The sequence below is a fragment of the Harpia harpyja genome, chromosome 16 (genome assembly GCF_026419915.1).
Source record: "Harpia harpyja isolate bHarHar1 chromosome 16, bHarHar1 primary haplotype, whole genome shotgun sequence".
Lineage (NCBI taxonomy): Eukaryota > Metazoa > Chordata > Aves > Accipitriformes > Accipitridae > Harpia > Harpia harpyja.
This window is the reverse complement of record NC_068955.1, coordinates 12,669,506-12,681,644: the sequence shown is the minus strand read 5'-3', so window position 1 is coordinate 12,681,644 and position 12,139 is coordinate 12,669,506. Positions and strand designations below refer to the sequence as shown.

Below are 12,139 nucleotides of genomic sequence, written 5' to 3'. Positions count from 1 at the left end.
TTAAATTGAGTCCTTAATGTGGAGTGCTGGCCAGCTCTGCATTTTGTCTGCTTTTAATTAACTGATGGACCAGCGTAACAACTCCTCCTCCTCATTGCTCATTTCAAAAAGCAAATGTGTGTGTTCTAAAATTACATTGGGATGCGCGAACGATTTCAGCATCACTTTCATCTATGGCCAGATTAGCAGTAGCAGCAGAAATCCTTACACGATTTGAGGTAGCAGGGGCTCCTTCTTCACCTGTTCAATGCCACAATCACTATGTAAAGCATCTCACAATACGGACTGCGCCTGTGCATGCACAGTGCTGTTTTCTGCACCTTTTTTTTGATGACTGTTCTTTGGGCAATCTGGAAATAACCTGAAGGAGCTGAATTCAGAAGATGGTGTGCTTGCTCTAAAATGGGCACCCATGGCTTAAAGGAAGTCCTGCACCTTTGGCCATTTCATTGAGCTGGCTCCATGCTTCAGAATGTGGGTCAGACACTTGTATCATATGTGTGTCTGTATATGCATGTATATAACATGGTCTAGAAAAGCTTCAAAGCTCCACAGCTGCTAGAGTTTGCCCCAAGCAGCTGTGGGCTGCTGCATGCAAACTTTTGGCATAGGCAGCAGCACTAAAACCAGTAAAACAATCAACAAGGAGCTGATTTCTGCTGTTTGATTCAGTAATTCAGCAGCATTCTCTACTTAAACAACGCTGTTGACAGTGGACTATCATGTCTAGTAAACCACAGACTTGCATAGTTTAGGGATTACACGGGAAAAGTTATGCCTAGATTATGGTGGAGTTATCTGTGTTCTTCATAGTCCACGGTAGCAAGAAGCTGTTGCCCTGTACATTTTTCTGTTTTTTCCCCCCTTGGTGGCGATTATGAAAGTTTGGACCCAACCAACCCAGCCACCGGTCCTCTGCTCGTCACAAAAAATCCCGTGACGTCTGCTCACAGAAGACACGGGCAAAATGCGTTGGTATTAAAGCCCAGCTTTGCCAAAAAGACACTCCTGCTGCTGTGCCGCAAGTTGCAGAAGATGGCAGATGCTGGAGTTCGTGTTACAAAGATTCAGGAGGAGAACGACAATATTTCATCTGACTACAGGTTCTCACTGGCGTATCCTAGGCCAAACTCTAAACCCCACGGATCTCAAGCTCATCTCTGGCGCACATTTAGGGTAATTTATACAGAGTAAGTGCAACCGGGGCCATTTCTGGCTCGGCGTAGCGGTAGGGAACCGGCAGTACGGCCACCGCTGCCGCTCGGGCCGCGCTCGGGACCGGCGGGCCCGCAGCGAAGGCAGCAAAGCTATCCCTGAAGAGACGGGGGCGGTACTGACCGGCCCGGCCGGGGCTCGGGCAGGCGGCGGCCCGCAGGCCGCCAGCCGCGGGGACGGCCGGGGCCGAGCTCGAGCTCGAGCTCGCGCTCCCGCCAGGCGGGGCCCGCCGCACAAGGCCGGCCTTCGCACCGCGGAGCCGGGTGGCCACTCGCCCGGCCCGGCCCGGCCCGGCCCCGCCGGGCGCTGCTGCCGGTGCCCCCTCCCCCCCCCAGACGCTTCCGCCCCATAGCCCCGTCCCAAACCCCGCCCCCGCGACACGTCATTTCCGCGGGCCGGTAGCCTCCCTCCCCCCCTCTGCCCCCCGCGCCCCGCTGTTTCCGGGGTGAAAGGTCCTGCCTGCGCACGGGGAGGGCCCCGTCCCCGGCGCGGGCGGAGGGGGGCGGGGCGGGAGGTGCGGCCGGGGCGGGGAGATAGGCGGGAGAGCCAGTGAAAGGCGGAGGGGGGCGCGGCCGGGGCGGGGCACGGCGCGGCGCGCCGCATCGCATGTGGCGGGGCACCTCTCGCTGCCCGTGGGGGCCGCGGCAGCGCCGGGCGTGCGGCCGCCTCCGCCGGGGTAAGCGTCTCTTCCGCCCCGCGGGCCGCGCCCTCCGCCGGGCTCCGCCACGTCGTCGGGACGGGAGGGAGGGAAGGGGGGGGCGGTGGCTTGTCCCGGGCCTGGAGGAGCGGAGCCGGCGGGGACGCCGTGCCGGGTGAGCGGCGGGGACGCCGTGCCGGGTGAGCGGCGGGGACGCCGTGCCGGGTGAGCGGCGGGGACGCCGTGCCGGGTGAGCGGCGGGGACGCCGTGCCGGGTGAGCGGCGGGGACGGGGGTCTCCGGGCCGGGGGGGAGGGGGCCGTGGGGCGGGTGTCGGTTTGAATCGCTGCGGGCCGCGGGCGGGACGAGGACGGGTGGCCGCGGCCTGGGAGCGGGGGAGTAGGGGCTCGGCAGCCGTCCCCATAAACTGCCGCAGAAGTGGCAGATAAATTTGCAAATGAGTTGTAAATACGTTTACAGGTAAGTTGCTAGCAGTCGTGGCAGTGATGGCTTTGCGCTCGCCTGTTGTTCTCCTGCGATGCGATGTGCTCGCAGGTGATGTTGTTCTTGGGGAGGTGGGAGTGGAGGAAACTCCGTTTCATTGCGGGGAAGAGAGCTGATTGACTCAGCAAGTAATTCACTGCCTCAAATGTAACATTTTTAGGCCCTATGGACCACTTCAGAAATACGGGGTCTGTGGCAGATCACCCTTACGCATGGCATCACAGATACGTAAAAATATCTTGTGTCTTATTTATTCAGTAATGTCGAGAGTACAGTTGAGATACCTTTGTCAACGGAATCCTGCTTTGTGTGGTATCCTACTGAAATCTTCTTCATCTTCTCGTACCTTCAGTAAAGGTTTTCAGTAGGTTTAACTGTACCCTGGGCAATGTTAGCAAGGTGTCAGCTGGAATCCAGTAAGTGGTAGGAAGAATAAATACTGTTCTTTGACCAAGCTCTCAAATACAGCATCCTGTGGGGATATCCTATCGCAGTAGATCATGTTCTGGTGGAGTCAGTGAATCCCTTACCTTTCCCCTCTGCTGTCTCCCAAACTTTGTCTTCTAGGACTGGCAAAGAAAAATCCTGTCTCAGGATCCTGTCAAGTCAGGTGCCTTGATGTCCTACATGTTAGCCAACTGAATCCCTGCGAGGCTTGGTCATGCAACAGCACTCCTGTTTCCTGATAAAGTGAGTTAACTGATTGCTTACTGGAGGAACAAACCCATAGATACACTAATCCTCCCTGCCTTGAGCTAAGTTGCACCCGTGCTGAGTGAGGTAAACTTGCTGATAATGAGCGTTTGGTGCCCTTTAGACCTCAGAGGGTTTGTGGCTGATCAGTAGCTTTGAAAACTAGGCTGTAAGATGCATGTTGATGCAGTATCTCTCTCTAGAAAGTGCATGTATTTCTGTATTAATCTTACTTATCTACCATAATCATCCAGTACTATATATGTTAATGCAGTCCATTACATGGTAATGGATAGTTTAAAAGGAATCTATCCATTTTTATTAGCTTCCATGTCTATAGTAGATTAATGCACTTGCTGTGCATGTTTGCTGCTTGATTCTAGTTTTTACACTCACACACATATATATATATGTAAAATGTATGTATACACACATGTATTGCTTTAGTTCTTTCTGGGGGAAATTCCAGACTACATACCTCTTAACACGTTGGTGCGGACATCTTTATTTTTTGTTTTAATTGCAAATTCCCTGCTGGATTTATAAACCCATCTGCCAGAAAATAGGCTTTGCATCTGGTTATCTCCTATTGAAATTCTAATTGGCACATTCATGCAACCTGCAGCCTCTGCCTTCTAAGGGAAGTCTCCTGGCACAGACAAATTACTGGGAGTAATTTGCAAGCAAAATTTCAAGCTTCGGTGGTGAAAAACATCCATGCTGAAGGCCTGGTAATGTATTTAAAAATGTCTGGCTTCATACCCTGGATTACAGGGTTAGATAATGTAGCTACTTTTAAAAGTAATAGCTGACTTTTTCAATTGTATGTGACTGACTAAATTTTTAAGTGAAAATGTCACAGGGACATTAAGGAATGGAGATCTTTGTTTAAAGCAGTGCATGCTGGAAATGTCCAAAACTTTGCTTGAAGAAACCATGAAGAATTGATTTGTTTGGGTAGAGTTTCTTGCCTCTTTTTGGTTTTTTTTAAGGCGTGGATAAAACTTTTCTCCATGAAGCTTTTAGTATACAGTTCTGCTGATGTCTCCCCATGCTCTGACACATAGTGTTAACCGAGTCCATGTTCTATGTATCATCATCCCTGTTTGAACGCAGTTTTATAAACTGAAAATGCCGTAAAGCATCTCCAGCAAGAGTTTACGCCAGCATATTTGCAGTGAAAAATTGCAGGGGACCTGGATGTAAGGGGAATGAACTTGTTGCTCTGCTGCATACCCACAAACCAGGTGTATCGCAGCAGCTGCTTCATCCTGGCTGACGTGCATGTTCTGAGTGATGCTGGGCTTATGGCTCAGAGCAGTCATCTGGGTGGCTGGGTGTTGTGCACATGCATTTCCTTGCAGCCCTCATCTCCATATGGAGATCATCTGCGTTGCCTGCATGTGTGTGCTGAAGAGCCATGCTCAGATCCATCTGCTCTGGCCTGTTTCTGCTCTCATCACTGGACCCCATGTATAAGCATGTTCAGGCACTGCTAATGTCTGTTTTAGATTTATCCTTGCCCTTTAATTGTTGCTTTGTGTTTGATACAAACTTCTAATAGCAAGAGCAATTATGCACTGGGAAAGCTGGAGGAAAAAGCAGTCAATTCACTGGCACTTGCATGTAGATCCTCAGCTGCTGTGCATTGTTACAGCTCCCTTGCAGAGAAATGACAATCCATGCCAGCTGGCCATTTGCCCTTTGAAGTGTTTAAATTGGGATCGGGTGCCTTTCTGAAGGAGGGGGTTCATTCCTACAAACACAAGAGCTGGCACAAAGTTCATTTGTGCGGTAGATGAGATACCCTTCCCCGCTCCCCACCCCCAGCACAGTAATTGCCGGATGAAACTCCACGGCTTACGCTGCACCAGGAGCCAGACTAGATGATCTTTGAGGCTTTTTTCCTCCTACCCTTAAGAGGACTGGGAGGGCAATATCCCTACTGTGTGCACTGTTGCTGGATGCCATCTGACACTGTGTGCTCTGGCTCAGCAAAGTGGCTTCCCTTCCTGGCTTCCAGCCTGTCCTGCAGGTGTAACCCTTCATCATACCCTGCCTGTCAGTGATACCCAGCCCCTCTGGGTCTGGGAAGGACTCCCAAAGGACTGTTGACTTTGTTGACCGGGAAGCCAAGAAGTCCTGTGGAGTAAACTGCGATTGAACCCTTTCTCTCTGGATGGTAGCAAGCACTTAACACGTTTGTTCCTCCTGTCAGTTCTGCTCCCTTGGACTGAAGTTGTGGTTACCTTTCTACAGCTTAGACTTGGAGGAGTCGGTGGGGCTTGTGAGTTGACCCCTGGGGTGTAAGGATGCTGCTGGTGCTGCAGGGACAGTAGTGATGCTGAAAATGAGTGAAGGCAGAAGCTGGTTGTGCACTTTGGAAACATTGTTCACAGCTCCTCCAGCTTTTCACTGCTGGCAGTCCAAGGAGGTCACCATGCAGGTAGGGCACCCAGGGTGCCTGTGGTACAGCAATTCATCTAGGAAAGGACAACGTATCTCCAGCATGGTATGGGGGCCCCATTCTTGAAGTAATGTCTGCAGGGACATTGCCGCATGATCCTGAGAACAACTTCTCCAACAAAAGCAAGTGGCAAGAACTGCAGAAGTGGGTTTTAATGCTCAGTGGAACCACATGCTTGCCTTGCTGGTGTGTAGAGCAGCGCTTGGCTGCTTGCTGTTGTGCTGTCTGGCTTCCTTGTTGCTTTAGTTCTTCAGGCGTGTTTGTGGAAACCCTACATTTAGCTAATTGCTCGGCTGTGCCGTTATTGTGGTTATCACTGAAATGAAGTTTCCTCTGGGCAATTTTGAATGTTGATCAGTGTAGGTGCCAAAACTTCTGTCAGTCTTCCATTGCCGTTGCTAGCTTTGTTTTTCTTTGCCGTTGTGGGCTTGGCCTCAAGGATCAGATCTTGGGTTGCAGTGCTGAGAGGTAGGAGTGCTACTGCACTGACACCGAGTTGGTGCCGTGCAGTGTCGTCAGACAGGATGAGACCGAAGCACGGTCCCTGATGGCTGCATTGCTGTGGTGGGAGAGCTAGTCTTCAAATGCACTTTGCAGAATGTGAGATCTCTGGAATGACAGTGTGTGAGCCTGGATTTTCCATCACGTCCTTTCCTCGCAGTTCATGTGATAACTTGTCAACCATTTGGAAAGCATGTTGGGCACTTGTTTGTTTGTTTTTTCTTGTAGGACAATGTGGTATGAAGAAAAGAATGGAGGGCAGAGAGCCAGGGATATGGGTACTTGCTTATATGCAGCCAGCTGGACGGTCCCCCAGTGCATGTGGCAGGACCCACAGTCCATCTGTACATCTTGCATCTGCTTGAGGAACCAGCTGGGTCCTCCACTTGAGCAGGAAGTTAGGTCTGCGCAGTCGGTGCAGGTTGCAGTTGCATGCCTGGATTATCTCTGTACATCACCACAGCTCCTGTCACCTTTGCTTGGGGAGTCTCAGTTGAGCTGTGTCCTCTAAAGGACAACTAAATTGTGCTCTGCAGACGTGGCTATGGAGTGTCCAAGCCCCCATAGCCACCTCCGTTATTCCCTAAATACACAGGGAAGGGGAGGTTGTCTGTGTTCAAGGGCCATTTTTTTAATTTATTGAGACATTCAGCAAGTCCTCTTCACAACCATCACTGCTTCTGGTAGTGATGACCCTCTTGCCTCTGACTGTCCAGGACGGCGTTGGGATTGCCTTCCCTGAGCTCCAGCTGCCTTGGTGCCAGCCTGGAGAACTGCTTATGCAATAGTTCAGCAAAACACTTGAGCACATACTTCAGATGGAGAAGGTGCACTGGTTTTAGATTTGTTTCATTAAAAAAAAAAAAAAAAGGGAGAAATTGAATTTTGCATGTATATTTGTGTTGGATTTATTTTTATTTGGCTTGGGGAGACTTTGCAGCACTTTAACCAAATCTGGGTTTAAATCCACTTAAGTTAAACTCCCAATACGACTTGTGTGTGGAGACCAGGGTGAAATCTCATTAACTTTAATAGGATTAAGCATGTTCTTTTGCTGAGTCGTCTTCTCTATCTTTTTTTGTTTGGCTCCTCTGTATTAAAAAGCAGGATAAACCTTTCCACTCTTCCATCTCTTTGTGAAAATGCTTTGACAGTCTCAGAGAAGTGGTTCTCTGGTAGCATACAATAATATTTTACACATTTATTTTTTTCCCTATGTTTTCAGCTGTAGTCCTACTGTATCCAGGCTTTTATCGGCCTTTGCATCCCCTACAGGCGCAATAATTCCTGACAGCAAGAAAACAGTTAAAAGTGTTTGCCTGGTAAGTTTCTACGCTCAAATTTTTTTTTTTTTTCTTTCTTTTGCTCCCTCTGGACAGATTTGAAACTGCTGTGAAACAAGTCCATTAGCAGAGGGAAATTTTGTAGAAGTCAGCAGGAAATGAGCATGTGTGGATGGGTGAGGGCAAAATTCATCCCTATTCATGAACTGGGAATAAATTGAAGAACAGGGAATAAAGGTAGAAGTGTTATGAATGCAAACTGGTTGAAGGGAAATACTGGGGATCCATCCAAGATCAAGCAAGCCATTAATTGGAGAGGAGGCTACTTCACACGTTTGTGCTACCTCTTCATTTCCCCATTTCTCGATATACATCATCCCCTGAATCTTACTATTGATTATTTTTGATTTGTATGTGACCTGTATTAGGAACACTCCTCTTCCCCCTCTCCTTCAGAAAAAACAAACCTCACAGCAGGTATTTCTGGATGTTCCTGAGATGCTCTTAATGACACTCTTACTAAATATATGCTTTCACAGGAAAAGTAGACTGTCTTGTAGCTCATGCACTAAGCTGGATTTAAAGAGACTCAGTTTTCATTTCCAGCTCTGACCAGTTCCTGCTATAGCTATACACAAATGGCTCAGTCTTCTCACGCCTGTCTTTCCACCCTGTGAGATAAGGGAGGGTTGGTCTACCTTATCTACACTCTGCTCTTTTGAACTGATGCCCTGTTGTGCTATGGACTGACCTGTGTTACAAAGATTGGGCTGGTGTATTTGTGTCAGCAGAGCTCCTTTACATCATCATCCTTTTGGTGAAACTTCACAGCATCAGTGTGTCTTTTTGCTGGCAGTAGCATCTGGACTCCCATATCTAATTGAAAAGGAGAGCATGGTGGAAAAGAAGCCCTCTAATTTTTCTGCCATAAGATAAACAGGAGATTGGCCTATTAAGGGAGTTAAGGATGGGGATTTCTGATGGGTGAGAAATGCCCAGTGATAAGTTGAAGTTCTCAATGTCCAAGCAAAAAGCATTTACTCCCTAGATCTCTACCCACGGTAAATAGGTGCTAGTCCAGTTGTTGACTTAATAAACGGTAAGTATTGCCATAAACATTCTTCTGCCTTTCTCAGCTGTGCTGATCAAGGTTTTTTCCCTGCTGAGACTGGTTTTCTTTTAAGTTATTATTTCTTCCCATTTCTAAAGCTCTTTGTATCCTAGCTGATCTGGAGGGATGATAATTGTCACTAGGATTTCACAGCAACTTGTGTGAATCATTGTGTGGGTTTCTGACACTCTGACCTGATGAGGCTTAAAAAAGGAGTAATGTGCTTCCCTCCTTCAAAAGAAAACATCCTATACCTAGGTTTCATTTTTGTAAAAAAATTTGTTTGGAAAATATCTCATTCATGAGTGTGATGGAAAGTGCTGGGACTGTAGGCATGACCAGCTGGTCTGAGTGTGAAAACTTGAGACCAGCTTTGAAAAGAGCAAACACGCTCCCTCCTCAAGTGTTTTCTTGTCGTCATTAGTCCTTTTTGTTAACAAATCTTGATTATCTAGAGCTTTACAAAATGTGCAAAACCTATTTAATCTTTCCAGGTCCTTTTTATAGTGAGGCTTTTGTGGGATAGTCACGGTATTTTCCTTGGTTTGTGATACAGATGATGTAGTGTCTTTACAATACCTGCTTAGGCTGATGTAGAACTGCTAAGCCTGATGTATCTCAGATGCTTTCCATGTCTGGAAATGGCCTCGTTTGCAAGAGCAGCAGCTCCTGCATTGTCTCAATGTGGTACTGCTATGCAGAACTCCTTTAGGAAGAAGAGGTGTAAGTGCTATGGCCGAAGACCACCTCTCACCTGATAGTGAGGTGGAGCATATGCCCTTGAAGGTGACAGTTCCTCCTGACAGTGCATTAAGCCATATCACCTGGCCATTAGTGCAGTCCATATGAACTGTCCTTCATTTCTATGTTTGTAGAGGCTTCTGTTCTTGAATTGGTTTTGCAACTTCTGTTCTGGGAAACTGTCTTATGAGGAAAGGCTGAGAGAGCTGGGACTGCTCAGCCTGGAGAAGAGAAGGCTCAGGGGGATCTTATCAATCTATATAAATACCTGAAGGGAGGGTGTTAAGAAGATTGGAGTCAGGTTCTTCTTAGTGGTGCCCAGTGACAGGACCAGAGGCCATGGGCAGAAACTGAAACACAGGAGGAGGTTCCCTCTGAACATCAGGAAACCCCTTCTCACTGTGAGGGTGACTGAGCCCTGGCACAGGTTGCCCTGGGAAGCTGTGGAGTCTCCATCCTTGGAAATACAGAAGAGCCATCTGGACATGGTCCTGGGCAACTGGCCATAGGTGGCCCTGCTTGAGCAGGGAGATTGGACCAGGTGAGCTCCAGAGGTCCCTTCCAACCTCAACCATGCTGTGATTCTGTGAAGATTGTACAGAGAGCTTCTCTAATGTCTAACTGGAAGTCATAACTCTGGCTAAGCTATCTGGTGCAAAATAAACTTAGTTTGCATGGTGTGTAGGTTCCCATGTCTCTACAAGAGCTTCTGGCCTTTGTCATCTGAACTGTATGTCCACATCGCTGCTTCTGGGCATTTATTAAAAATGGTGCAGTGGACATTTGGTCAATAAGAGCTGTAGGACTCATTCATCAGTCAGCTTACTGCACCATGTTAGTGGACCTTAAGTGCGTGAGACTCGCCTGTGTGAGGTAGAAGCAGAGGTCTGTCTAGTACAGTATTGTCTTCAACAGTGATCTATAGTGTTGGATAGAGACATCATCCCCCAACGCTTGGTATCATGAGACCCTCTGGCAGTTCAGTTAAAAGCCAATATCCTCCCACTATTCCCTTTCTTTTCAAATCTTTTCTGTGAGTTGAATAGCAGAGGCCCCACTGGTGGTCACTTGTCCTCATGAAAACCTATGGCTTCTTTCTGCTCTTTGTTTCCTATTCTAATCAGTTATCAGTCCATGCAAAAGCCTTTCTTTGTAGCCAACAGCACCTTAGTTTGCATTAGAACTTTGAAATGGTCCCTCACCAAGAACCTTTATACAAATCCATGTGTAATGAATAGCCTCAAAGTTTTTAGATATGAAAGATAATTTCCTGCTACAAAAGCTGTGGTGACTTTTCCTGAAGCCATGAGGCAAGTCTATAGTTGACACCAAGAACAATTATATCTTCATGTATGATGGTGTTTTTCAAGGGATGCCCAACAGTTTATATTTGCCTTGTGGATATGGCAGGATCCATGTGTTCTGGCTGCAGTGACCATCTCTGAGATGGCTGGACTATGTGTGTGCTGGGGCTGAAATATGTCACTGGTGATGTCTGGAGTACACCTGGCTCTAGTGGGCACATTTTGGGCAGTGAAGCCAGCAGGGGTATGCAATGTCATGAGCCTGCCTGTGGTTATGTGACTTAATTTTATGCAGGTCATAGGTTCTGCTAGTTCTGCTAGACTTACTCTCACGTATAAAGTTAAACACGTGCTTTGTGTGTTTGAAGAATTGCTGCCTAAGGCAGATATGCTGACTTGGAAAGAGCTGATAACGTTCTTCAGGGACACTTGCTGCTTGAGTTTGAGAAGCACGTGACCTGGATGGAGCTGTAATGCAGATGGCTTTTGTTACCAGCTAACTTGAAAAGCAAAAGCATGGAAGTTGGGTTTGTTTTCTATTTAGCAAACAGCTTTTGACTGGATCTGGTGTATTCATGGATTCCCATTTGTTGCTTTTCTGTCTGTTGCAAAGGGAGCAAGGCTTTCTAGGCTTTGAAAAATCTTGCAATGTCTAGAAGCTGGATATGTGTTGATGAAATGACATGCATTCTGCAAATAAACAGCTGTAACAGAAGTGGATTTCTGGTGCTGATGACCCATCCTCCTAAGGAATAGCTGAATGAAAGGGAGTTTTAGAATAAAATATAAACAGAAAATGCTGGTGAGGTGGGGGGTTTGGTGTCCCCCCCCCTCCCCCGCAGGTTTCGGCAATATTAGCAAGCAGTTCTTTCTGGGCGGTATGTTCTCCACCTGGTCTTTGACCTCTCTGAAAGTGGAAACATATGTAATGCAAACCCTGGAGTGAGCAAGCTGTCCCCTGGGAGCTGACCGAAAACTGCAAACCCTTCTGCTAAATGAGCTCTTAGGTTATTGTATGTCTTGGGACAAATTTGTTTGCAGAGCCATATTGAAGTCGGTAGGATTACACCTTCAGGGGTTCCTTCAGGAGTTAAAATACATGCCCCAAAATTGTGATTCGTTAGGTATATCCCACAGCGTGCTCAAGCATTCACATTTACAATTGCTTCTGAGCAAGATACAGTGAATGTCATCCAATGAATATACAGCCATAATGCTGGATTTCATATGGCAATTCATCTGCATAAAGGATGTCTGGATGAAGGAGAGAATTTGTAAATAAAATACATGTACAAATTTATTTCAGTATTTTTCTCTCATCTCCAGGAAAGTTACTGTTGGAGGGAAGTGAAGGAAATGTGCAGCACCTTTAAAAACAAAGACTGACATGGTGGGCATGCAGTTTAAGTGGTTAGAGATTGCTTGATGTTGTAGACATTAATATGTGGGAAGAGAGTGTTTTCTATCTTGGCCTATCAGTGCTAGAGGATTTGCTAAGCAAGATTTGATGTGTAGTTCCTCTTCAGATGGCTGTCACAAAAAAAACAACCAACAAACCCAGACCCAAAAACAACCCCCAAAAAACCCCAACCCATGCTGTGAACATCTAATCCTCACTGCGGGGCACTTTTTCTGCTCCATTATCTGCTTGGGCAGATTTACCTCATGATACCATTTCAGGCAA

The 12,139-nt window shown here is 47.4% G+C and overlaps 1 protein-coding gene across 5 annotated transcripts in view; it reads left to right on the top strand.

The window, feature by feature from the left end:
• The first annotated feature begins 1,826 nt into the window (after positions 1 to 1,826).
• Positions 1,827 to 12,139, top strand: part of C16H11orf24 (chromosome 16 C11orf24 homolog) — a 30,638-nt gene continuing 20,325 nt past the window's right edge. Inside the window, exons 1-3 of one of the 5 annotated variants that reach the window (XM_052811287.1) lie at positions 1,827 to 1,891; positions 2,923 to 3,045; positions 7,242 to 7,338. The gene's annotated coding sequence lies outside the window, so the exon portion shown is untranslated. Of the gene's footprint in view, positions 1,892 to 2,542; positions 3,046 to 7,241; positions 7,339 to 12,139 lie in introns of those variants that run through there. The other 4 variants (XM_052811288.1, XM_052811289.1, XM_052811290.1 and 1 more) reach the window with 4 other exon arrangements.